Genomic DNA, 25,806 nt, shown 5'->3' on the forward strand with positions numbered 1-25,806 from the left:
TTCGTTACAACTTTGCCTTCCATCTTCATTTTGGACAAACCAAAGACCCTATTTTACATTCAACTGCCCGAGCAGAGAATGAATTGTGTCCACTGGGACATCATAATATTGTAACATAACTGTTTGTTTACCTTCAGATGACAGGTTCAATGAAAGTGCCAGTGTGGACAAGAGTCATCAACATATTATAGTGAGTGAGACAAAAAACAAAAGTGTAACACAGATGTATGAGGAGAAGCAGCAATTTTGAGCTAGTCTGGGTACGAACTGGCTTTTAGGGTGTGATGAAGCTGACTTTTTCCCCACCCCCACTTAGGGGAAATATCTCTTATGAGCTTAATTTGGGTCAATAATGCAAAAGCAGTAATAACAATCGGAAGCCATGTGCGTTACATGTCACACAGACTGAACATGATTGTGCCTGGTGAACACTTAAATGACTTTAAATGTGATGCCATAAACTTCAGTGTAAAAATGTGCACTGAACCCATTTGTAATTAAGGTGCCCTATCTTCCACATCCAGCAACCAGACCTTTAAAAACAACAAGAAATATATATATATATATATATATATTACATACATACATATATTCTTCCTGATGTATTTTAGCATATTCAGCGGGGACAAGAATCATTTTACTGCAGTGTTTTCCGATTGCCCCATACACTTCCTCTATACAGTTTTAATTATCAAACTAAATAGTGGACCGCTTATAATCTGTTTAGTCCCCAGTGAAAACCATCTAAAATAGGCCAAGTTAAAAAAAATGTCAAACTTTTCACTTAACTCTGAGGCTACCCTCAGGGGGGTAAACTAAACTAATCTAAACTAATCCCCCGATGGTAGTCTCTTGTCAGAAATAATAACATAGCTTTCAATATAAATGGGTCAGACACCTTGGTCTCTTTCTTTTTTCTTGAAAGGATCAGTCCGTCTCTCACACTCCACTCTAATGAACTGACTTTTTTTCAGTCACTTCACTTGTCAGCACATGGACATGCTTGTGTGAGCGTATAATAATTTCTGTCAAGGAGACTATGTTTTTACCTCGTTTTATTTACTTGTATGTCTGTTTGTGGGCAGGATATTTCACAAATGAATAACCTATTCTGGATTTGCTTTGTAGATGTAGGTCTGGATTTGGATCCAGGATGTTTGGCATGTACGTGCACCAACCTCTCAGGTGGTTGAGGAGCATCTCATAAGTCTGCTGACTGAGCACTCGGCTGATGTTTGGTCCCCTTTAGCTCTTCACCTGCAAACACAGGTGGGAAACAGTTTAGATGCATAACCTGTACAAATACGATGGAATCAGATCATACTACACAATCAGAGCACCGGTAGAACACTTAACATGTGCAGCATTTACAATGCGATGTTCAGTCACTTATACTGAAGTTGATTCATCAGAGATTATAAAGAAAATGGAATGTTTGTATGGACATGCATGGACTGAGACTGACTGCAACCACAAGGGATATCAAAAGCAACTGTATGAGAGGGGTGGCCGCAGAGTGAAAGATCAAATCAAATCAAATTCAAATCAATTTCATTTATATAGCGCCAAATCACAACAAACAGTTGCCCCAAGGCACTTCATATTGCAAGGCAAAGCCATACAATAATTACAGAAAAGCCCCAACGGTCAAAACGACCCCCTGTGAGCAAGCACTTGGCGACAGTGGGAAGGAAAAACTCCCTTTTAACAGGAAGAAACCTCCAGCAGAACCAGGCTCAGGGAGGGGCAGTCTTCTGCTGGGACTGGTTGGGGCTGAGGGAGAGAACCAGGAAAAAGACATGCTGTGGAAGAGGGCAGAGATCAATCACTAATGATTAAATGCAGAGTGGTGCATACAGAGCAAAAAGAGAAAGAAACACTCAGTGCATCATGGGAACCCCCAGCAGTCTAAGTCTATAGCAGCATAACTAAGGGATGGTTCAGGGTCACCTGATCCAGCCCTAACTATAAGCTTTAGCAAAAAGGAAAGTTTTAAGCCTAATCTTAAAAGTAGAGAGGGTGTCTGTCTCCCTGATCCAAATTGGGAGCTGGTTCCACAGGAGAGGAGCCTGAAAGCTGAAGGCTCTGCCTCCCATTCTACTCTTACAAACCCTAGGAACTACAAGTAAGCCTGCAGTCTGAGAGCGAAGCGCTCTATTGGGGTGATATGGTACTATGAGGTCCCTAAGATAAGATGGGACCTAATTATTCAAAACCATATAAGTAAGAAGAAGAATTTTAAATTCTATTCTAGAATTAACAGGAAGCCAATGAAGAGAGGCCAATATGGGTGAGATATGCTCTCTCCTTCTAGTCCCTGTCAGTGCTCTAGCTGCAGCATTTTGAATTAACTGAAGGCTTTTAGGGAACTTTTAGGACAACCTGATAATAATGAATTACAATAGTCCAGCCTAGAGGAAATAAATGCATGAATTAGTTTTTCAGCATCACTCTGAGACAAGACCTTTCTAATTTTAGAGATATTGCGCAAATGCAAAAAAGCAGTCCTACATATTTGTTTAATATGCGCACTGAATGACATATCCTGATCAAAAATGACTCCAAGATTTCTCACAGTATTACTAGAGGTCAGGGTAATGCCATCCAGAGTAAGGATCTGGTTAGACACCATGTTTCTAAGATTTGTGGGGCCAAGTACAATAACTTCAGTTTATCTGAGTTTAAAAGCAGGAAATTAGAGGTCATCCATGTCTTTATGTCTGTAAGACAATCCTGCAGTTTAGCTAATTGGTGTGTGTCGTCTGGCTTCATGGATAGATAAAGCTGAGTATCATCTGCGTAACAATGAAAATTTAAGCAATGCTGTCTAATAATACTGCCTAAGGGAAGCATGTATAAAGTGAATAAAATTGGTCCTAGCACAGAACCTGTTGGAACTCCATAATTAACCTTAGTCTGTGAAGAAGATTCCCCATTTACATGAACAAATTGTAATCTATTAGATAAATATGATTCAAACCACCGCAGCGCAGTGCCTTTAATACCTATGGCATGCTCTAATCTCTGTAATAAAATTTTATGGTCAACAGTATCAAAAGCAGCACTGAGGTCTAACAGAACAAGCACAGAGATGAGTCCACTGTCTGAGGCCATAAGAAGATCATTTGTAACCTTCACTAATGCTGTTTCTGTACTATGATGAATTCTAAACCCTGACTGAAACTCTTCAAATAGACCATTCCTCTGCAGATGATCAGTTAGCTGTTTTACAACTACCCTTTCAAGAATTTTTGAGAGAAAAGGAAGGTTGGAGATTGGCCTATAATTAGCTAAGATACCTGGGTCAAGTGATGGCTTTTTAAGTAATGGTTTAATTACTGCCACCTTAAAAGCCTGTGGTACATAGCCAACTAATAAAGACAGATTGATCATATTTAAGATCGAAGCATTAATTAATGGTAGGGCTTCCTTGAGCAGCCTGGTAGGAATGGGGTCTAATAGACATGTTGATGGTTTGGAGGAAGTAACTAATGAAAATAACTCAGACAGAACAATCGGAGAGAAAAAGTCTAACCAAATACCGGCATCACTGAAAGCAGCCAAAAGAACGATATGTCTTTGGGATGGTTATGAGTAATTTTTTTTCTCTAATAGTTAAAATTTTATTAGAGCTCTGACTCTTTGTCAGCCTGGCTACAGTGCTGAAAAGAAACCTGGGGTTGTTCTTATTTTCTTCAATTAGTGATGAGTAGTAAGATGTCCTAGCTTTACGGAGGGCTTTTTTATAGAGCAACAGACTCTTTTTCCAGGCTAAGTGAAGATCTTCTAAATTAGTGAGACGCCATTTCCTCTCCAACTTACGGGTTATCTGCTTTAAGCTGCGGGTTTGTGTTATACCACGGAGTCAGGCACTTCTGATTTAAGGCTCTCTTTTTCAGAGGAGCTACAGCATCCAACGTTGTCCTCAATGAGGATATAAAACTATTGACGAGATAATCTATCTCACTCACAGAGTTTAGGTAGCTACTCTGCCCTGTGTTGGTATATGGCATTAGAGAACATAAAGAAGGAATCATATCCTTAAACCTAGTTACAGCGCTTTCTGAAAGACTTCTAGTGTAATGAAACTTATTCCCCACTACTGGGTAGTCCATCAGAGTAAATGTAAATGTTATTAAGAAATGATCAGACAGAAGGGGATTTTCAGGGAATACTGTTAAGTCTTCAATTTCCATACCATAAGTCAGAACAAGATCTAAGGTATGATTAAAGTGGTGGGTGGACTCATTCACATTTTGAGCAAAGCCAATCGAGTCTAACAACAGATTAAATGCAGTGTTGAGGCTGTCATTCTCAGCATCTGTGTGGATGTTAAAATCGCCCACTATAATTATCTTATATGAGCTAAGCACTAAGTCAGACAAAAGGTCCGGAAATTCACAGAGAAACTCACAGTAACGACCAGGAGGACGATAGATAACAACAAATAAAACTGGTTTTTGGGACTTCCAATTTGGATGGACAAAACTAAGAGACAAGCTTTCAAATGAATTAAAGCTCTGTCTGGGTTTTTGATTAATTAATAAGCTGGAGTGGAAGATTGCTGCTAATCCTCTGCCTCGGCCCGTGCTACGAGCATTCTGGCAGTTAGTGTGACTCGGGGGTGTTGACTCATTTAAACTAACATATTCATCCTGCTGTAACCAGGTTTCTGTAAGGCAGAATAAATCAATATGTTGATCCATTATTATATCATTTACTAACAGGGACTTAGAAGAGAGAGATCTAATGTTTAATAGACCACATTTAACTGTTTTAGTCTGTGGTGCAGTTGAAGGTGCTATATTATTTTTTCTTTTTGAATTTTTATGTTTAAATAGATTTTGCTGGTTATTGGTGGTCTGGGAGCAGGCACCGTCTCTACGGGGATGGGGTAATGAGGGGATGGCAGGGGGAGAGAAGCTGCAGAGAGGTGTGTAAGACTACAACTCTGCTTCCTGGTCCCAACCCTGGATAGTCACGGTTTGGAGGATTTAAGAAAATTGGCCAGATTTCTAGAAATGAGAGCCGCTCCATCCAAAGTGGGATGGATGCCGTCTCTCCTAACAAGACCAGGTTTTCCCCAGAAGCTTGCCAATTATCTATGAAGCCCACCTCATTTTTTGGACACCACTCAGACAGCAAGCAATTCAAGGAGAACATGCGGCTAAACATGTCACTCCCGGTCCGATTGGGGAGGGGCCCAGAGAAAACTATAGAGTCCGACATTGTTTTTGCAAAGTTACACACCGATTCAATATTAATTTTAGTGATCTCCAATTGGCGTAACCGGGTGTCATTACTGCCGACGTGAATTACAATCTTACCAAATTTACGCTTAGCCTTAGCCAGCAGTTTCAAATTTCCTTCAATGTCGCCTGCTCTGGCCCCCGGAAGACAATTGACTATGGTTGCTGGTGTCGCTAACTTCACATTTCTCAAAACAGAGTCGCCAATAACCAGAGTTTGATCCTCGGCGGGTGTGTCGCCGAGTGGGGAAAAATGGTTAGAGATGTGAACGGGTTGGCGGTGTACACAGGGCTTCTGTTTAGGACTACGCTTCCTCCTCACAGTCACCCAGTCGGCCTGCTTTCCCGGCTGCTCGGGATCTGCCGGGAGGGAACTAACGGTGGCTAAGCTACCTTGGTCCGCACTGACTACAGGGGCCTGGCTAGCTGTAGGATTTTCCAAGGTGCGGAGCCGAGTCTCCAATTTGCCCAGCCTGGCCTCCAAAGCTACGAATAAGCTACACTTATTACAAGTACCATTACTGCTAAAGGAGGCCGAGGCATAACTAAACATTTCACACCCAGAGCAGAAAAGTGCGGGAGAGACAGGAGAAGCCGCCATGCTAAACCGGCTAAGAGCTAGTAGCTGCGCTAAGCTAGCGGATTCCTAAAAACATGCAAAGTGAATAATGTGTAAATAATTTAGAGGTGATTCAGCAGAGGGAGTGCTTTAGTTAAGGCACGTGAAGATTACACTGTGAAACAAATCGTTATCTAGTTAACTAGATCAATCTAACTGCGCAGATTAAACAGCTAACAGATACAGCAAAACACCGCTGTGCTCCGGAACAGGAAGTGATACAATACTGCAGTGAGAGCCAACCACCAGTAGAGGTTCAACCAAGAAGTGGCAGTAACAGTAAGATCTGTTCTGAGAACAGATGCTCCTCTTCTTGTTACAGCCTCAGAGCTCTAGGGGTGGTGAGGGCAATGAGGGGGTTCAGCAGTAGCACTGGTAGGGGGCTGGTAAGAATGTAATAATGAACTGAATGTGTGCGTGTGTGGGGTGTGGGTGAGACCAGTATTAGCCACGAAGCCACATCCCAACAGGAGACATGGCCAAAGGAAGAAGTTTGATGACTCGGGACAGGTTTGAAGTGGAGGATGCCAAACGCATTCATTACCTAAACGCCATGAAATAACATTCACATGAGTCATGGTGCAGATGGTTGAGGATGCTCGCACTATTGGCACAGAGTATAGTGTCGGCCAGCACGGTGGCTTAATAGTAGGGCCCCTTCACACATAACACGAAAGATGCAGAAACCGGAAGAAAATCAGTGAACCAAACACAAAATGGGGAACCACGAAACATTCCACCTGCTGTCATGAGGGATGCGTGGTCACACAGGCGCGCATGACACACTGACGACGGTTTTGTGCATGCTCGTGCGTGTGCACGAACACAGTTCCGAGCAGCTGGAACATGCTGCACCACATCGCGCCCCTGTTGCGGAAGAAAAAAAAAAAAACAACGCGCACGATACACATACACACCATGTGTGTTGCTTGTTGCAACGCCACACTCGTGGGGACATTTAGACAAATTTCACATCCAGCTTGAAAGTGACTGTTTTTGTGCTAACAGCGCGAATGGCCACACATTTTCTAAGTATCAAGCGAGCGGTGTTAAATGTTCGTGTGTGTGTCACCAGGAATTTGGCCAGCACCCGCCGCAAGAGGGATCGAATGGGCTCTCACAGGGCACTCTGTCTTTCAGCTGCTGGTGTGCGCAAATAATTGCAGCGGCAGGTGTACGAGGCATTGGAGGCAGCTCTGATTTTTCACGCATGGAATGCAATTCCTCCTTTGTGCGCTAGTTGGCTTCAATCGCTCATAACAAGTAGGTCCTGGAGTTTGCATATTATCCCTGTGTTTGCGTGGCTTCCTCACATTTCAAAAGACGTGCACGTTAGACGAACTGGTGACTGTAAGTGTGAGTGAAAGTGTGAATGTGTCTGTTTGTTTCTATGTGTCTGCCCTGCGACAGGTGGGCAGCCTGCCCAAGGTGCACCCCACCTCTCATCCAATGGCCAAAGATGATGGATAGATGGTGTACTGATTGTTGGATCTTTCACAAGCACAAATAATGCATAGACACAAGTTTACACAACACAGGCCCTGAAAAGAACAAATAAAAGTGAGTAAATGGAAACTGCTGTTCTGACACGGTTGAAGTGTACAATACACACAAAAACAAAGAATTCCAGATTGGGAGAGCGAAAGAAAATAGAAGCACACCCTTCAATGCCTGACCTGTTTGCTTAGCAAAAACATCCAGCTCTGTTTTAGAGCCAAAATTCCAAAGGTTGGGCGATCAGAAACCTGCGGGGTCATGTGACAACAAGCACAGCCACACTGCATTACAAAACAAACCATCAACTCCAATACCCAAGTATTGCTTAATATAATTGAGCACCTTTAAAGCCACATATAACAGTGAATAAAAATGAATGGGAGAGCTACACCAACAGTTTATTGTTTGGTAGCTACAATTCACAGCTTTCATAAGAAGCAGCCAAAAGACCACAGAGCGCATGTTTTAAAAAAAATATACAGTGAGGAAAATAAGTATTTGAACACCCTGCAGTTTTGCAAGTTCTCCCACTGAGAAATCATGGAGGGGTCTGAAATTTTCATCTTAGGTGCATGTCCACTGTGAGAGACATAATCTAAAAAATAATAATAATAATAATAATAATCCAGAAATCACAATGTAGGATTTTTAAATAATTTATTTGTATGTTACTGCTGCAAATAAGTATTTGATCCCCTACCAACCACCAAGAATTCTGGCTCACACAGACCTGTTAATTTTTCTTTAAGAAGCCCTCTTATTCTGCACTCTTTACCTGCATTAACTGCACCTGTTTGAACTTGTTACTTGTATAAAAGACAGCTATTCACACACTCAATCAACCACACTCCAACCTGTCCACCATAGCCAAGACCACAGAGCTGTCTAAGGACACCAGGAACAAAACTGTAGACCTGCACAAGGCTGGGATGGACTACAGGACAACAGGGAAGCATCTTGGTAGAAGACAACAACTGTTATGATTATTTATTAGAAAGTGGAAGAAACACAAGATGACTGTCAATCTCCCTCGGTCTGGGATTCCATGCAAGATCTCACTTTGAGGGGTAAGGATGATTCTGAGAAAGCTCAGAACTACACAGGAGGACCTGGTCAATGACCTGAGGAGAGCTGGGACCACAGTCACAAAGATTACATTAGTAACACATGATGCTGTCATGGTTTAAAATCCTGCAGGGCAGTAAGGTCCCCCTGTTCAAGCCAGCACATGTCCAGGCCCGTTTGAAGTTCACCAGTGACCATGTGGATGATCCAGAGGAGGCATGGGAGAGGGTCATGTGGTCAGATGAGACCAGAATAGAGCTTTTTTGGAATCAACTCCACTTACCATGTTTAGAGGATGAGAACAACCCAAGACAACCATCCCAACAGTGAAGCATGGGGGTGGAAACATCATACTCTGGGGGTGCTCTTCTGCAAAGGGGACAGGACGACTGCACCGTATTGAAGGGAGGATGGATGGGGTCATGTATTGCAAGATTCTGGCAAACAACCTCCTTCCCTCTTACTGAGGGAAGGAGGTTGATGTGGAGAAGATCTGTGTGGAGGAGTGTACCAAAATCCCTGCTGCAGTGTATGAAAACTTGGTCAAGAACTACAGGAAACGTTTGACCTCTGTAATTGCAAACAAAGGCTACTGTACCAAATATTAACATTGATTTTCACAGGTGTTCAAATACTTATTTGCAGCAGTAACATACAAATAAATTATTAAAAAAAAAATAAAAAAAATCATACATTGTGATTTCCGGATTTTTTGTTTTTTTTTAGATTATGTCTCTCACAGTGGACATGCACCTAAGATGAAAATTTCAGACCCCTCCATGATTTCTAAGTGGAAGAACTTGCAAAATCACAGGGTGTTCAAATACTTATTTTCCTCACTGTAGAAAGAATGTCATAATTACTCATTAAAGGTACACGCTTCTTTGTGCATCACCATACACAAGCAACATACCCATTAGTGCACACACAGACCCTAAAATGACTGCAGCCTTTCCATAAACAAAGGAACTGTCAGGATCTGCTCCGGCCCGGGGTTCATGTCTTGGTTTTCCCCTTATTTGGTCTAGGCTTCCACTGAGGGTTTTACAGTTTTACTTTTCATATTATATGTTGTCATGTAAGTCTTGGTTTGGTTCTGTTCGTTTCTGTACTTTGTGTAATGCTTCTGTTATCGGTTTTATTCTGTGTATCATTTATTTATGGTTCAGTCATTCATTGCATTACCTTGTCCCTGGTTTTGATTTGTTCATCATTTATTCTCTATTCTGTCAACAGTTTGTTTTGTCATGTTTAGTGTATTCACTTTCCTGTGTCATGTCCTCTCTTTTTAGTTATTATCACTGGTTTTCCACTCCTCGACTCGCCGCCTTAGTTTCAGTTTCACCCCATCTGTTTTGTTCGTGTTTATAATGGTTAGTCAAGCACGTCACATTTTGCACCGCTGGTTTTTCTGTCATTTAATTATCTTGCCCCAGTTCACTTTGCTTTTGCCTTACTGCACTCTCTTGCACTTACCTTTGTCTTCCCTGGTCACACCCCCTTCCAGCAGTCTCTGCACACCTGTTCCTCATTTCACATTCTGATTCTTCCACTAGTATTTACGCCCTCACAGTCTCTCGCCAGATTGTTGCATTTCGCACTTTCCAGCCTCACGCCATTGTCCAGTTGTGCCTTGTTGTATTTCTGACCTTGCTAGTGTTACCGACCTCCGCCTCGTCTTATCCCTGAACTCTGCTTGTTTTTTGACTTTGCCTCAGCCCTGTGAACTCCTTGATGCCGTGTATTTGGAACTTTGCTTGTTTTTTGGACTCTGCCTCAGCTTGCTACCTGCCTGTACCTTCACCACGTTGATTGATTCCCTGTGTACCGAACCTGTTGCCTGCCTATCCGATAAAGCCATTTTTCTTGATCTACATCTGTGTCTGTGAGTCTGCATATGCCTCCTACAACCTTCAGGACTAAGCCACGACAGAACAATCTGGCCAGTACCTGGAGGCAGCGGACTCAGATCCTGAGCTGAACTTTACCAGAATTAAAGAGATCTTCACTGACATAAAATTTTTTTTCACCCATTTCCGCCACACCTACACCCCATGGGAAAAGTTTGACTACCTGGAGCAAGCTTGGGAAGTCATTGAAGCAAATACCTGGCTCTACAGCCTCTGCCCTGACTTACCCAGATCTGAACAATTTGCTTACTGCAGATAGGCTGCCTGACTGGGTGAAGCAACCTGAGCTATATCTGCAGTCCACTTGCCCGCCATGTGAGGACGACACTGAGTGGGTTGACTTAGATGAGGATTCCTCATCTGAGACAGATGAGTCATCACTCCAGCAGATGGCAGAATTTCTCTTCAAAATACAGGAGTTATTTTTTGAATTCAGAGACAGTTCAGGAGAGCGGAACAAGCAGCGCATTCTTTCTGCTTTAGAACTCCTTCTACACGCTGCACCCGAAATGGTAACTGCCTTCCCAGAGTTAAAACATATCAAAACTCTTTTTAAGCAAGGTCGGCTTCCTACCTGTGTTGAAGATCCAATGGACTACTTGTTTGAATCAGAGATCTATGACTGCTGTCTGGACACGCCCCGCTTCATCACACTGTCGGCCGAAGCAGTCACGCCTCCTCAGCTGTCCACACCTCCCACGTCCTGCCTGCCTCCAATTCCTGCTCTACGAAGGCTGTTCAGATGGGAACCCACGGAGCTGAATTTGTCCAAAGAACCAGATCCGGCACCATTTCCGGTCCCGCCTCATCTGGCCCCTGTGCCCGCACCTCGGAAGCTCCAGGTGCCATCGCGCCAGCCTGCTGCCACCATGACTTCCTCGCCCATGGGAATGAAGGTTCCCATCTTGCCCGACCTCTCTGCTGAGGACATGTCTCTCCTGGTGCCCACAGAGCCATCGGGCAAGACCTCGTCACCTCAGCCCTCGGTCGCACCAGCCGTGACGTCACCGGAGCAAGCGGAGAGACACACGCCCACAGAGGTTTCTCTGATGCACACACTCCAGAAGCCAGCTGAACAGCCCGCGTCACCACAGCTCGTCACGCCTCAGTTTCAAACAACTGTGCCAACGTCACTGGCGTCACATACGGCGCTCACTCCACTCCAGATTCAACCAGCAACGTCCGAAGTTCTCACGGTGCGCTTGCTGCAACCATCAATGGCCACGTTACTCCAGGAAGCAGCAGTACGCCCTGTTCCTCAGCCTTCAGCAGAAACAGCTGATTCTGACGCCGTGCGTGCGAGGCCACGCTCACCAGTCCTGTCAGTTCAGCGTGCAGCAGCATGCACAGCTTCTCAGCCTTCAACGAAGACAGCTGATTCTGCCGCCGTGCGCGCCAGGCCACGATCACCAGTCCCATCAGTCCAGCATGCAGCAGCGTGCACAGCTTCTCAGCCTTCAACGAAGACAGCTGATTCTGCCGTCGTGCGCACCAGGCCACGATCACCAGTCCTGTCAGTCCAGCATGCAGCAGTCAAGCACGTCACATTTTGCACCGTTGGTTTTTCTGTCATTTAATTATCTTGCCCCAGTTCAATTTGCTTTTACGTTACTGCACTCTCTTGCACTAACCTTTGTCTTCCCTGGTCACGCCCCCTTGCATTTCGCACTTTCCAGCCTCACACCATTGTCCAGTTGTGCCTTGTTGTATTTCTGACCTTGCTAGTGTTACCAACCTCCGCCTCGTCTTATCCCTGAACTCTGCTTGTTTTTGACTTTGCCTCAGCTCTGTGAACTCCTTGACGCCGTGTATTTGGAACTTTGCTTGTTTTTTGGACTCTACCTCAGCTTGCTACCTGCCTGTACCTTCACCACATTGACTGATTCCCTGTGTACCGAACCTGTTGCCTGCCTATCAGATAAAGCCATTTTTCTTGATCTACACCTGTGTCTGTGAGTCTGCATATGCCTCCTACAACCTTCAGGAACTTTTACATTTTTTTTTTCCCCATTGTCACTTAAGTATTGTTTAAACACTGCAATTCTCACACAGTGATGCACCTGGGGCTGCGGAGCGTGGCTTTGCCACAGTGATTTACTTAAGAAAATGCATTGACAAATATCATCGATAAATCTGCTGTGCTCCCTAGACACACACACATCAGAAAGACCTGTGAGTGAAGTGAGCATGGAGTGGGAGTGGAAGGATTTTGGCCACAAAGTGGAGTAGCATATTTGAAAAAAGCTGGAGTGACATGCCCCACTTTCGCTTACAGTACGAAACACCATGCATTTGAAGCATGACTGACCCAGAATGAATGTGCGTATCATTAAGCCAGAAACAGACTACAAGTGTCACCTGTACGTCACGTCGGACACACACACACACACACACACACACACACACACACAAAAATGTGCGAGCAATATGCTTCATGCACCATAAGGCAACCAATTTTTTTTTAGAAACCCCATTGTTCAAGAATTTTAACACTGCCATCATACACTGTTGTATTCTAGTTACAGTTATTTGAGCAAGATATATTTCCTTATGTTAACATACCACATTTTATTTAAAAAAAATAGATTTTGACAAGAAATTGACTTCAAACATCTCAGCAAAACGGATTGCATGGGAGGATAATGAATACTGATTACGAATAACAGACCTTTCGAATTTACACCAAATCAGGGCTGAGAGCTCCAACAAATTTCCACTCATATTTACAAACCAAAGATGTAAAAGGAGTCTGACCTCTGCCTGTCTATTCATTTTCCCCCGTGGGTGCAAAGCATCCCGTTTCTATCACCAGCACACAAACATGCTGTAGAGCCAGTCAGTGCCACATGTTCCCTGACAGAGCTGTAAACCACACTGCCTAAGCTCAGTTATGCACACTCATTACTATTTCACCAGCAGCGGAACAGCACCACTGACAGCTCCTGTGTCTCCCACATTAATAAGAGAACAAGCAAAAATCACACACATAAGCTTATCCCGGTTTACCTTTCCAATCTGCCATCACACGCTGCAGCCAGGTGCAAACACATGTATGGTTACTCACAAACATGACTTCCACTGAGGTCAAAAGTTGCACAGTCCAAAAATGTTAGTACACACTCACAGGTACATGATATCCTACTGTGTAACATGAAAACACATCAGTGGTGGAATATGTAATCAAATCCTTTACTTAACATGTCCAACAAATACCTGTCCCTTATATATGCTTGTTCTCCTTTACAATTCATTCATAATCTCTCTCTTTCATCTGCCTCTTCCCTTCCTGGCTGATGGCTCCATCTTCATTATCATGAATGAAGCCAACCACCTCTACTGGTGGTTGGCTCTCACTGCGGTATTGTATCACTTCCTGTTCCAGAGCACAGCGGCGTTTTGCTGTATCTGTTAGCTGTTTAATCTGCGCAGTTAGCTTGATCTAGATAACGATTTGTTTCACAGTGTAATCTTCACGTGCCTTAACTAAAACACTCCGTCTGCTGAATCACCTCTAAATTATTTACACATTATTCACTTTGTGTGTTTTTAGGAATCCGCTAGCTTAGCGCAGCTACTAGCTCTTAGCCGATTTAGCATGGCGGCTTCTCCTGTCTCTCCCGCACTTTTCTGCTCTGGGAGTGAAATGTTTAGTTATTCCTCGGCCTCCTTTAGCAGTAATGGTACTTGTAATAAGTGTAGCTTATTCGTAGCTTTGGAGGCCAGGCTGGGCGAATTGGAGACTCGGCTCCGCACCGTGGAAAATTCTACAGCTAGCCAGGCCCCTGTAGTCGGTGCGGACCAAGGTAGCTTAGCCGCCATTACTTCCCTTCCAGCAGATCTCGAGCAGCCGGGAAAGCAGGCCAACTGGGTGACTGTGAGGAGGAAGTGTAGTCCTAAACAGAAGCCCCGTGTACACCGCCAACCCATTCACATTTCTAACCATTTTTCCCCACTCGGCGACACACCCGCCGAGGATCAAACTCTGGTTATTGGCGACTCTGTTTTGAGAAATGTGAAGTTAGCGACACCAGCAACCATAGTCAATTGTCTTCCGGGGGCCAGAGCAGGCGACATTGAAGGAAATTTGAAACTGCTGGCTAAGGCTAAGCGTAAATTTGATAAGATTGTAATTCACGTCGGCAGTAATGACACCCGGTTACGCCACTCGGAGGTCACTAAAATTAACATTGAATTGGTGTGTAACTTTGCAAAAACAATGTCGGACTCTGTAGTTTTCTCTGGGCCCCTCCCCAATCGAACTGGGAGTGACATGTTTAGCCGCATGGTCTCCATGAATTGCTGGCTGTCTGAGTGGTGTCCAAAAAATGAGGTGGGCTTCATAGATAATTGGCAAAGCTTCTGGGGAAATCCTGGTCTTGTTAGGAGAGACGGCATCCATCCCACTTTGGATGGAGCAGCTCTCATTTCTAGAAATCTGGCCAATTTTCTTAAATCCTCCAAACCGTGACTATCCAGGGTTGGGACCAGGAAGCAGAGTTGTAGTCTTACACACCTCTCTGCAGCTTCTCTCCCCCTGCCATCCCCTCATTACCCCATCCCTGTAGAGACGGTGCCTACTCCCAGACCACCAATAACCAGCAAAAATCTATTTAAGCATAAAAATTCAAAAAGAAAAAATAATATAGCACCTTCAACTGCACCACAGACTAAAACAGTTAAATGTGGTCTATTAAACATTAGGTCTCTCTCTTCTAAGTCCCTGTTAGTAAATGATATAATAATTGATCAACATATTGATTTATTCTGCCTTACAGAAACTTGGTTACAACAGGATGAATATGTTAGTTTAAATGAGTCAACACCCCCGAGTCACACTAACTGCCAGAACGCTCGTAGCATGGGCCGAGGTGGAGGATTAGCAGCAATCTTCCATTCCAGCTTATTAATTAATCCAAAACCCAGACAGAGCTTTAATTCATTTGAAAGCTTGACTCTTAGTCTTGTCCATCCAAATTGGAAGTCCCAAAAACCAATTTTATTTGTTATTATCTATCGTCCACCTGGTCGCTACTGTGAGTTTCTCTGTGAATTTTCAGACCATTTGTCTGACTTAGTGCTTAGCTCAGATAAGATAATTATAGTGGGCGATTTTAACATCCACACAGATGCTGAGAATGACAGCCTCAACACTGCATTTAATCTATTATTAGACTCAATTGGCTTTGCTCAAAATGTGAATGAGTCCACCCACCACTTTAATCATATCTTACATCTTGTTCTGACTTATGGTATGGAAATTGAAGACTTAACAGTATTCCCTGAAAGCTCCCTTCTGTCTGATCATTTCTTAATAACATTTACATTTACTCTGATGGACTACCCAGCAGTGGGGAATAATTTTCATTACACTAGAAGTCTTTCAGAAAGCACTGTAACTAGGTTTAAGGATATGATTCCTTCTTTATGTTCTCTAATGCCATATACCAACACAGTGCAGAGTAGCTACCTAAACTCTGTGAGTGAGATAGAGTATCTCGTCAATAGTTTTACATCCTCATTGAAGACAACTTTGGATGCTCTAGCTCCTCTGAAAAAGAGAGCCTTAAATCAGAAGTGCCTGACTCCGTGGTATAACTCGTAAACTCGCAGCTTAAAGCAGATAACCCGTAAGTTGGAGAGGAAATGGCATCTCACTAATTTAGAAGATCTTCACTTAGCCTGGAAAAAGAGTCTGTTGCTCTATAAAAAAAAGCCCTCCGTAAAGCTAGGACATCTTACTACTCATCACTAATTGAAGAAAATAAGAACCCCAGGTTTCTTTTCAGCACTGTAGCCAGGCTGACAAAGAGTCAGAGCTCTATTGAGCCGAGTATTCCTTTAACTGTAACTAGTAATGACTTCATGACTTTCTTTGCTAATAAAATTCTAACTATTAGTGAAAAAATTACTCATAACCATCCCAAAGACATATCGTTATCTTTGGCTGCTTTCAGTGATGCTGGTATTTGGTTAGACTCTTTCTCTCTGATTGTTCTGTCTGAGTTATTTTCATTAGTTACTTCCTCCAAACCATCAACATGTCTATTAGACCCCATTCCTACCAGGCTGCTCAAGGAAGCTCTACCATTAATTAATGCTTCGATGTTAAATATGATCAATCTATCTTTATTAGTTGGCTATGTACCACAGGCTTTTAAGGTGGCAGTAATTAAACCATTACTTAAAAAGCCATCACTTGACCCAGCTACTTTAGCTAATTATAGGCCAATCTCCAACCTTCCTTTTCTCTCAAAAATTCTTGAAAGGGTAGTTGTAAAACAGCTAACTGATCATCTGCAGAGGAATGGTCTATTTGAAGAATTTCAGTCAGGTTTTAGAATCCATCATAGTACAGAAACAGCATTAGTGAAGGTTACAAATGATCTTCTTATGGCCTCAGACAGTGGACTCATCTCTGTGCTTGTTCTGTTAGACCTCAGTGCTGCTTTTGATACTGTTGACCATAAAATTTTATTACAGAGATTAGAGCATACCGTAGGTATTAAAGGCACTGCGCTGCAGTGGTTTGAATCATATTTATCTAATAGATTACAATTTGTTCATGTAAATGGGGAATCTTCTTCACAGACTAAGGTTAATTATGGAGTTCCACAAGGTTCTGTGCTAGGACCAATTTTAATCACTTTATACATGTTTCCCTTAGGCAGTATTATTAGACAGCATTGCTTAAATTTTCATTGTTACACAGATGATACCCAGCTTTATCTATCCGTGAAGCCAGAGGACACACACCAATTAGCTAAACTGCAGGATTGTCTTACAGACATAAAGACATGGATGACCTCTAATTTCCTGCTTTTAAACTCAGATAAAACTGAAGTTATTGTACTTGGCCCCACAAATCTTAGAAACATGGTGTCTAACCAGATCCTTACTCTGGATGGCATTACCCTGACCTCTAGTAATACTGTGAGAAATCTTGGAGTCATTTTTGATCAGGATATGTCATTCAATGCGCATATTAAACAAATATGTAGGACTGCTTTTTTGCATTTGCGCAATATCTCTAAAATTGGAAAGGTCTTGTCTCAGAGTGATGCTGAAAAACTAATTCATGCATTTATTTCCTCTAGGCTGGACTATTGTAATTCATTATTATCAGGTTGTCCTAAAAGTTCCCTGAAAAGCCTTCAGTTAATTCAAAATGCTGCAGCTAGAGTACTGACAGGGACTAGAAGGAGAGAGCATATCTTACCCATATTGGCCTCTCTTCATTGGCTTCCTGTTAATTCTAGAATAGAATTTAAAATTCTTCTTCTTACTTATAAGGTTTTGAATAATCAGGTCCCATCTTATCTTAGGGACCTCATAGTACCATATCACCCCAATAGAGCGCTTCGCTCTCAGACTGCAGGCTTACTTGTAGTTCCTAGGGTTTGTAAGAGTAGAATGGGAGGCAGAGCCTTCAGCTTTCAGGCTCCTCTCCTCTGGAACCAGCTCCCAATTCGGATCAGGGAGACAGACACCCTCTCTACTTTTAAAATTAGGCTTAAAACCTTCCTTTTTGCTAAAGCTTATAGTTAGGGCTGGATCAGGTGACCCTGAACCATCCCTTAGTTATGCTGCTATAGACTTAGACTGCTGGGGGGGTTCCCATGATGCACTGAGTGTTTCTTTCTCTTTTTGCTCTGTATTTAATCATTAGTGATTGATCTCTGCTCTCTTCCACAGCATGTCTTTTTCCTGGTTCTCTCCCTCAGCCCCAACCAGTCCCAGCAGAAGACTGCCCCTCCCTGAGCCCGGTTCTGCTGGAGGTTTCTTCCTGTTAAAAGGGAGTTTTTCCTTCCCACTGTCGCCAAGTGCTTGCTCACAGGGGGTCGTTTTGCCCGTGGGGTTTTTCCGTAATTATTGTATGGCCTTGCCTTACAATATAAAGCGCCTTGGGGCAGCTGTTTGTTGTGATTTGGCGCTATATAAATAAAATTGATTTGATTTGATCATACTCCAGTATCCCAAAACCATACCACCTTCTAAAGCCATAAAACATAACTGGTCCCAGTACCATCTTGTAAAGTTTCCCTTTCAATCTTGCAGATACTGTTCTATCACAAATGACTTTTGTTATTCTTCTCCATTTCCTGCACTTCACCATTCACCCCAAGTATTTAAAAACATATGCCGTACATTCACCGCTCCTACACCTTGCAACCACACCTTTACGTATGGGCGCAATTTGGTGGGGGATAGGGGGGACATGTCCCCCCCACCTTTTCAACCAGGGGGGACAGAATATGGTATGCCCCCCCCACCTTCTGACATATATGTGTGTACTTGAAACATGCTATGCCAGTCTTACGTGCAAACCATGTCAGTCTTACATGCAAAACCATGTCAGAATAGTGTCTTTGTTTCTGCAAGTTTGTATTTTTAGCAGCATTGACTTATTTACAACACCTGTTTCTTGTTTGTCACATTCGGAATTTTCTGGGACTGCATTTGCCCAAATTTGAAACCAAAAATAGCTGCCTCTAGTGACTAGTGTCTACACATAAGTATCAATAGACCATATGCTAATTTACTAAATTCTGAAAGTTAGAAAAGGAAATCAGAAAAGCTATCTGGGACCTCAGAAAGCCCATCTGCAATTATTGCTTGATCTCCAAAATCAGTCTATGCAAGTGAAATTATGTTCAGTATGAATGTTGTCATTAGTGCCACTTCAAAAATTAAATACATGATAAGTAATTTATCCTAAACTTATGATCTGTTGTTTTTTCAAACTTATGCAAAAAAAAAAAAAAATCTTGAGAAAAAAAAAATACAGTATCCTCTCTGATCTTGTTCATCATCCTGTCAATCACCACTTCAAGAAAGGGCTCAGACCTGATCCTTGATGCCAACACAATTCCAGCTTGATTCAGTTTGTCATTCATACACACTCACATATGACAAGGTTCAAGGTCTGACTTACAAGTTACTGCCACAAGTGTGAAAAAAATTCTCACTGTGATAAAAATAGACAAAAATAATAATCAACATGTCTATCTATAGCAAAAAATTATCTTCTTTCCAATGGTGTGTGTAAAAAGTATGTATGATGCATTTTTGTATTCAAAAACATTTTGCACTTCATGATGTCAGGAGGTCTGTATCACACAACATCAAAACACTGATGTATTTTAAGGTTTTAACCTATTGTGTATAAGCTCTTGTTTGGCACGGTATCTAGTTATTAAGGATTCCTCTAAATGTCCAGTTTCTAAGTGACCTTGTGCCTCATAAAGTCAGGTGACAAAAGTGGTGAGTTCTCCAAACAAAGGTAAGATTTACTTTTCTTTCTAATATATGGCACTAAGTATGGTACTGACATGCATGTGTCATATACCATTTTAATCAACAAAACAAGATAAATCAGATAAGCCAATGGGAAGTGCTGTATCCCCAGTTTTGTAAAAGCTGGAGTCCAGATAGTAACTCTACCTACTGTGAAATGCAAATGTGTGGAAAAAAATAAGACATTTTCTATCTGGTGGATATCTTGTCCTGGAAAAAAAAAATGCAAGTTTTTTAGAACTGAATTTTGGGTCCTGGCACCCACCTGAAAAAAAAAAAATACTGTATGTACTATCATTAGTATCTCACACATTGTGCTAAGAAACATAAATCTCTCTTTAGGAACAAGTTTAATGAATTAGTTGTGAAGTGGTATGGGGAGGAAAGATTCAGTAGGACGGATGTTTCTCTACTGGATCATCTGTCTGAGAATTGCGTAGACTCTTCTCGTCCATCTAAGTCACACAACATGTTGCTATTGTATCAAGAAGCACTGTCTGACTTAATGATTAACAAATTTTTTACCTAATGTTTACTGTTACTTCTCTTCGTCTATCAAGTGTGATAAATCTGTCTAGTTCTCATGTATTGACAATTATTATTGATCTAAAAGGAGAGATTTGTATTTACATTTGTTATGTTTGAGCATTGTCAATGCCTTTAATAAACTGTTCATGGCTATTAAACTATCAACATTTTTGCATTATTCTTTTCAGATCTGAATTCCTGAGAAATTTTTACTTTAGAATCAATGAAATGTAACTGAATTATGTAATGTTGAAAATTTGGCCATTTTGGCAGCCAAATCTAAGTCAGACATTGAACCTTGTCATACTTATCTGGTACTCCCCACATCATCATGCAATACCTCTTTTGGGGCCATCACAACCATTCTCAAAATCCACAAGTACACAATCAAACTGCTTTTGTCCTTAACCTCTTAAACCCTAGAGTCCCCAAATTTGGGGACTTGCCCTGTTTTGGAACATTTGAACACTCATAACTAACTAATGCTGACACCAACATACACTTATTATACCTCAAAATGTCAAGTGAAGTTTCCTCTACAAAAGTATCCACTTCAATCACATATCAACTAACCACAGCTGAAACGCCAAGCAAATAAATACATAAATCGGAATTCATTTTTTGGGGAAAAAAAAAACAACAAAAAACTCATTTACTCCTACCAAGTATTATTTACTTTCAATTTCTTTGCATCCACAACATCCCCTAGGACCTGTCTTTTAGTTGATCCAAACTTTTGCATTTTTGACCTTGTACAAGCTGAGAAACAAATCATAATGTATGGATATGTGATTTTAGTGAAATAGGCTCTAGGGCTTAAGGGGTTAATGTAATGCTCTCTCTCAGCATGAAACCATATTGTTACTCTAATGCCGCGTTCACACCGGACACCATGCAATGCCACAAATTCGCATCCCTTGGCTGGCGATGGACGTGCCACCATCGCCCGGTGTGTCGCACTGCTTTCGCTGCGAAAATTCACCCCAATGCGTCATCAAATAGGAGGAGCTTCCATTCCGCTCGCTGTCAAGTCAACAATGCAGACCTTGATCACACGGAGCGAGTTGCTGTGCTCCATTTGTTGTGGAATGCTGACAAACAGCGTAAAAAAACAAAAAACCCATCCCTGGGTTCACAACTTCCTCATGAGATGTTCCCAATTCGGGGAGTTTCATTACTTGCTGCAGGAGCTGCATCTGGATGATGGCCGCTTTCAGCGGTACTTCCGCCTCTCCAGGACCCAGTGTGAGGACCTCCTGTCCTGTTCCTGCGCGCACATGTGAACAATTAAAAAAAAAAAAAACGCTCACTCTCCCCTTAAACTCTGTCATAATTGTGAAATAAAGGACAAAAGGGACATAAGGCCTGCTCACAGGCTGGCTGCCAGAGACAGGACATGTCCACATCAAGTATAAACTCCAGATATTTCCACATCACTACATATCCAGTCCCTGATTGGTCATCGTGACGCGACAAGACAAAAAAGTTCAGATTTTTCAACATGGGGAAGAGGGCGATGCGACATCGCGCCACAAATGCGGCAATCGCTCAAAATCGCTTCATTCGCGTCCATCATGTCGCATTGCGTGGCTTAGACTTTTGTGGCGCAAAACGTGTCCTTCCATATGGATTACATGGCAACCTGTCGCCGCTGTTGCTCTGGTGTCATCCGGTGTGAACGCAGCATAAGATTTTCTCCCCAGCCTAGTTTCCACTACTCTTTCCCATAAGATCATGCTGTGGATGAGCCCTGTGCAGTTACAGCTCTACACATCACCATTCTTATAAATTGTACCAGTACACATCTCCTCCACTCCTCAGGCATCCTCTGACTTTCCAAGGTTTTATTACACAATGTAGGATAAAGCCTCCACTGCCATCTCTCTTAACCATCTTCATACCTCTACTTGTATGTCATCTGGACCGACCACATTTCTGGTCTTCATAGCTGTCCTCACTTTGCTCTCAAATTTCATATATTCTTTTACAAACATTCAAAACATAATCAAACATTCTGCAGCATAACAAAGCATAGCACTAATGTAACGTTAGCGCTTGTACAGTAGACCTGACATCTTGTATGTCAATAAATCATAAATGGAACTGAGCTGTGAGGCACATTTGTTTTTTCTGGGTTTTTCCCCCTTCAATCTAAGGTACAAACCTGCTCTATGGCATGTTTGTTATTTAAGCTTAATAATTTTGTGTGACCTGCATCTTAAATTGAAACTCTTGTATAAAACCTTCAATTTAAGAAAGTGTGCTCTCAAAAAAAAAAAAAAAGGAAAACCCTCAGATTATATAGCCCTCACTGACCTGAAATGTCAACCTGACAACATCTCTGTCATTGGTAAATCAGAATTTGTGTCATAACTATGAATGAAATCTGAGAGACGTAATTCATCTGCTGGAGGTACAAGTGCTTACACCTTAAGCCTGTGTTAAAAGTACAGGACTTGGGTTAAGACACCTCAGCAGATCGAGCTTGTGTTAATACAGTCTATTGCCTCTGTGGGACATATTGACTTACAGACACAGTCTGAACCTGCAGCCTCTGAGACCATCATATATTTACTTGGAGTGAGTCTGCAAAGCAACTAATCTGTCAGCAAGAGACTTTTCAGATGCTGTGGTTAGCCAAAAGGATCCTGTAGGTGCAACTCTCAAATACAAATGTGATCCAAGTCCAATGCAGCAGCCATAAAACACTTGTTTCCATTTATCTGTGTTGATACAGCCCTAGATGCTGTGACTGACCTGCAGGACTGCATCTGACACAGATCGAAAATATGCCCCAAAAAAAAACAAAAAACAGGTGAAAGCAGAGCCACTGCTGCTTTACTTTAAAGCTGTGTTCACACGTTGGCGGCAGAAACACCATAACAGTCGTCATACCAGAATTCCTGTTGTCTGCAGCGGCAGATTGAAGGTCATGATATGAGGCGCCCTCATGTTTCAGCGCTAACGACATGGACAATAATTTGTTTCAATGAAAGATAGAACAAAGTTTAACCATTTTGCAGAGTGTTTTATTAAAACATGAAGTCCTGGCTGTGATGACACCTTAAAAAGAAAACTTTTCTAAAGTTATGGATTAATTCCTCTGTAATAACAGAAAAATGATTCATGTTTATCTGATTAAAACCAGATGACTCTGCACTTAAAATACATGTCTGGCTGTTCATTTTTGCTTCTCATTAAATATAAAACAACATCTAGTTTGTCCTTTTCACTGCAGTAAATTGCAAAAGTTAAATTTTTTTAATTTTTGATAACAAGTGCTATTGTGGTGCACGGTTCCTGCACTCACAGCCTGAGGTAGCATAACTTCTCCACCAACCTCTCACTGAAAACAATGGAACATCCAGTTTACGGTCTGCTGCTTACAACCAACATTTGAATGCAGCATAATTTCTCTGTTGCACGACTAACACACTGGATTCGATTTCTCTTCTGTGTCTATTAGAGAGATGCTGCTGAACAAAGAAATGTTTAGGATTTCTGCAGTCAGATTACTTTCACCGCTGCAACAATTTTAATAACAGTTTTAATAGTTAATGATCATAACTGCGTATTCAGACTGTAACTGAATAAAACCAAGAAGCAGCAAAGTCTGAGGTTTTTTTTTTTTTAAAAACAAAGATTAATATGTTCCAAAACTGTAATTTTATTGCATTTTCCTGTACAATGCTGAGCAATGATTTTTATGTTTTTTATGTGTTGTGCAAACACACGCAGAATAAACTGAATAACTGCACCATTGGCAGATACTCAGTATTAATAGGCTCAGAGCAGAACAGGAGCAAACAAAAATCATGATGGGAGATCTCAAGTTTGCAGTGTTTCAATACACACACTCTAAAGTCAGAATCAGCTGACTGGACTGAATGGAATCATTCAGTATAGACTATTAAGAAAAGCTCAGTCCTGAATACATTGACTCCATGCACATGGACAAGGCTACTTGGTGTGGATAGATATAAACAGGTTAGGCTGGCTGATTGTTGGCTTTACAAAGGCAAACACGGGTGAATGAGTCCTATATACACAACCTCAGAATCCGAAGGACAGATCGTGCTTGCGAGATCATCGTGCAGAGCTCACCGACAGCCCTCAGCCTGACCAATCTGCAGTGAAAGGATATTACATAACAATGACAGCTCACCAGTCCCAGAGGATTCTGTCCACTCCACAGCAATCCATCCATCCCACTTCCTTTGTGACATGAATTCAGGAGGAGTAAAACAGATGAGGAGTGGACCACCTGGTAATCCTGAGCATGATTTATGTGACTGCGTGCGAGGCCATGATGCTACACACAGCGCAACTCTTAGATAACACAGTGTTATGAAGTCTTCTTGCTTTTAATTCTTTCAAAAAAGGGAATTACAGAACAAAGGGAATAAGCAATTCCAACTGCACTTCATTTCCTCCTACATCTGTCATTGAACAACAGATGGGAGGGGGGCAAAAATGAAAAATAAAGGTGTTAAGAGTAGGAATTTTAATGGGACAGGCAGATGTGGAGTTGCAGTGGGTAAAATTATAGCTGTGTAGCTGGAGGTGCATGATGTTGCTGCTGAAGCTCACTGGCGTGGATGGGGTGAGAAGTCAGAAGATATTTGAGAAAGACAAAGCAGAGGACTGCAGAGCAGAAGTAGACAAGCAGATACTGTACTGCAGACTTTGCACATTGTGACTGCAGGATCAGAAAAAAAAGGAAACAAAGGTTTCCATGACAACAAAATTAATATCAGTAAGCATCAGGATTATTCAGTTAAATGAAGTCATTGTTAAGATGTTTGCATGTTTATAGCTGTGTATTATTTTGGTACATTATTTCTTGTTTCCATTTTTCAAGTGTTACAATGTGAAACACTTTTACAGCCCTGGTTGTAAAAGTGATCATTTGTATAACAATAATGATAGAGTTATGGCGTATGAAAATGGAAGGAATGTATATAAAAATGGCTGAAACTCATAAAGGGCTAATCCAATATTGTTGTTAAACCCCTTGAATTGAAGCTGAAAGCAGGGAAGGATGGTATAAACTGTACACGATTTAAACAATATAAATTTTCCCAATGCTAGGGACTGATTGTACCAACCAACTGCGATAGCACTTATTGGTGATGTCATTGACTTGCATAAAAAATGAGAACCACAAGGCTTTGTTTAGAAAAAAGGCCATATCGAGGCAGTTTTTTTTTTTTTTGACTGAGAGCCATATCCACAGGGCAGCGTAAAAAAACAAAAAAAAAAACAATTTACTTTACATATGCAACAAGCCCATCACAAAACAACAGTGTGTATCAGTCCCCCTCTGTTTGATAAGTGCACAGAGGTAAGAAGTGGCGCTTACAGCTGGCATGGTGAAAGTTTCATAAAATAATTTCACATCGATGCAAATACACTTTAAGTCTTTCTGGTGAATGGTGCGTGTGATGCAACATTCCTCCCAGCCACTCAGGTAGTGATTTCCACAAAAAATAAACAAGGTCTTTCCATTCCTTGTCATGTTTTCAGGGGCTTACCCAACAAGCACAGTCCAAAGGGTCCCACCACCCTTGCAAGAGTATAATTTTCAAGATTTATTTTTACATACAACCATAAGAAGAAGAAATTTTTAACAACTAAAACATCA

The 25,806-nt window shown here is 41.9% G+C and overlaps 1 protein-coding gene across 1 annotated transcript in view; it reads right to left on the reverse strand.

The window, feature by feature from the left end:
- si:ch211-45c16.2 (mitogen-activated protein kinase kinase kinase 13) overlaps positions 1-25,806 on the reverse strand; it is an 85,787-nt gene that overhangs the window by 45,381 nt on the left and 14,600 nt on the right. The window contains exon 2 of the mRNA XM_034186534.1: positions 1,179-1,257. The gene's annotated coding sequence lies outside the window, so the exon portion shown is untranslated. The remainder of the gene's footprint in view (positions 1-1,178; positions 1,258-25,806) is intronic.

Source organism: Thalassophryne amazonica, chromosome 14 (assembly GCF_902500255.1).
Source record: "Thalassophryne amazonica chromosome 14, fThaAma1.1, whole genome shotgun sequence".
Classification (NCBI taxonomy): Eukaryota; Metazoa; Chordata; class Actinopteri; order Batrachoidiformes; family Batrachoididae; genus Thalassophryne; species Thalassophryne amazonica.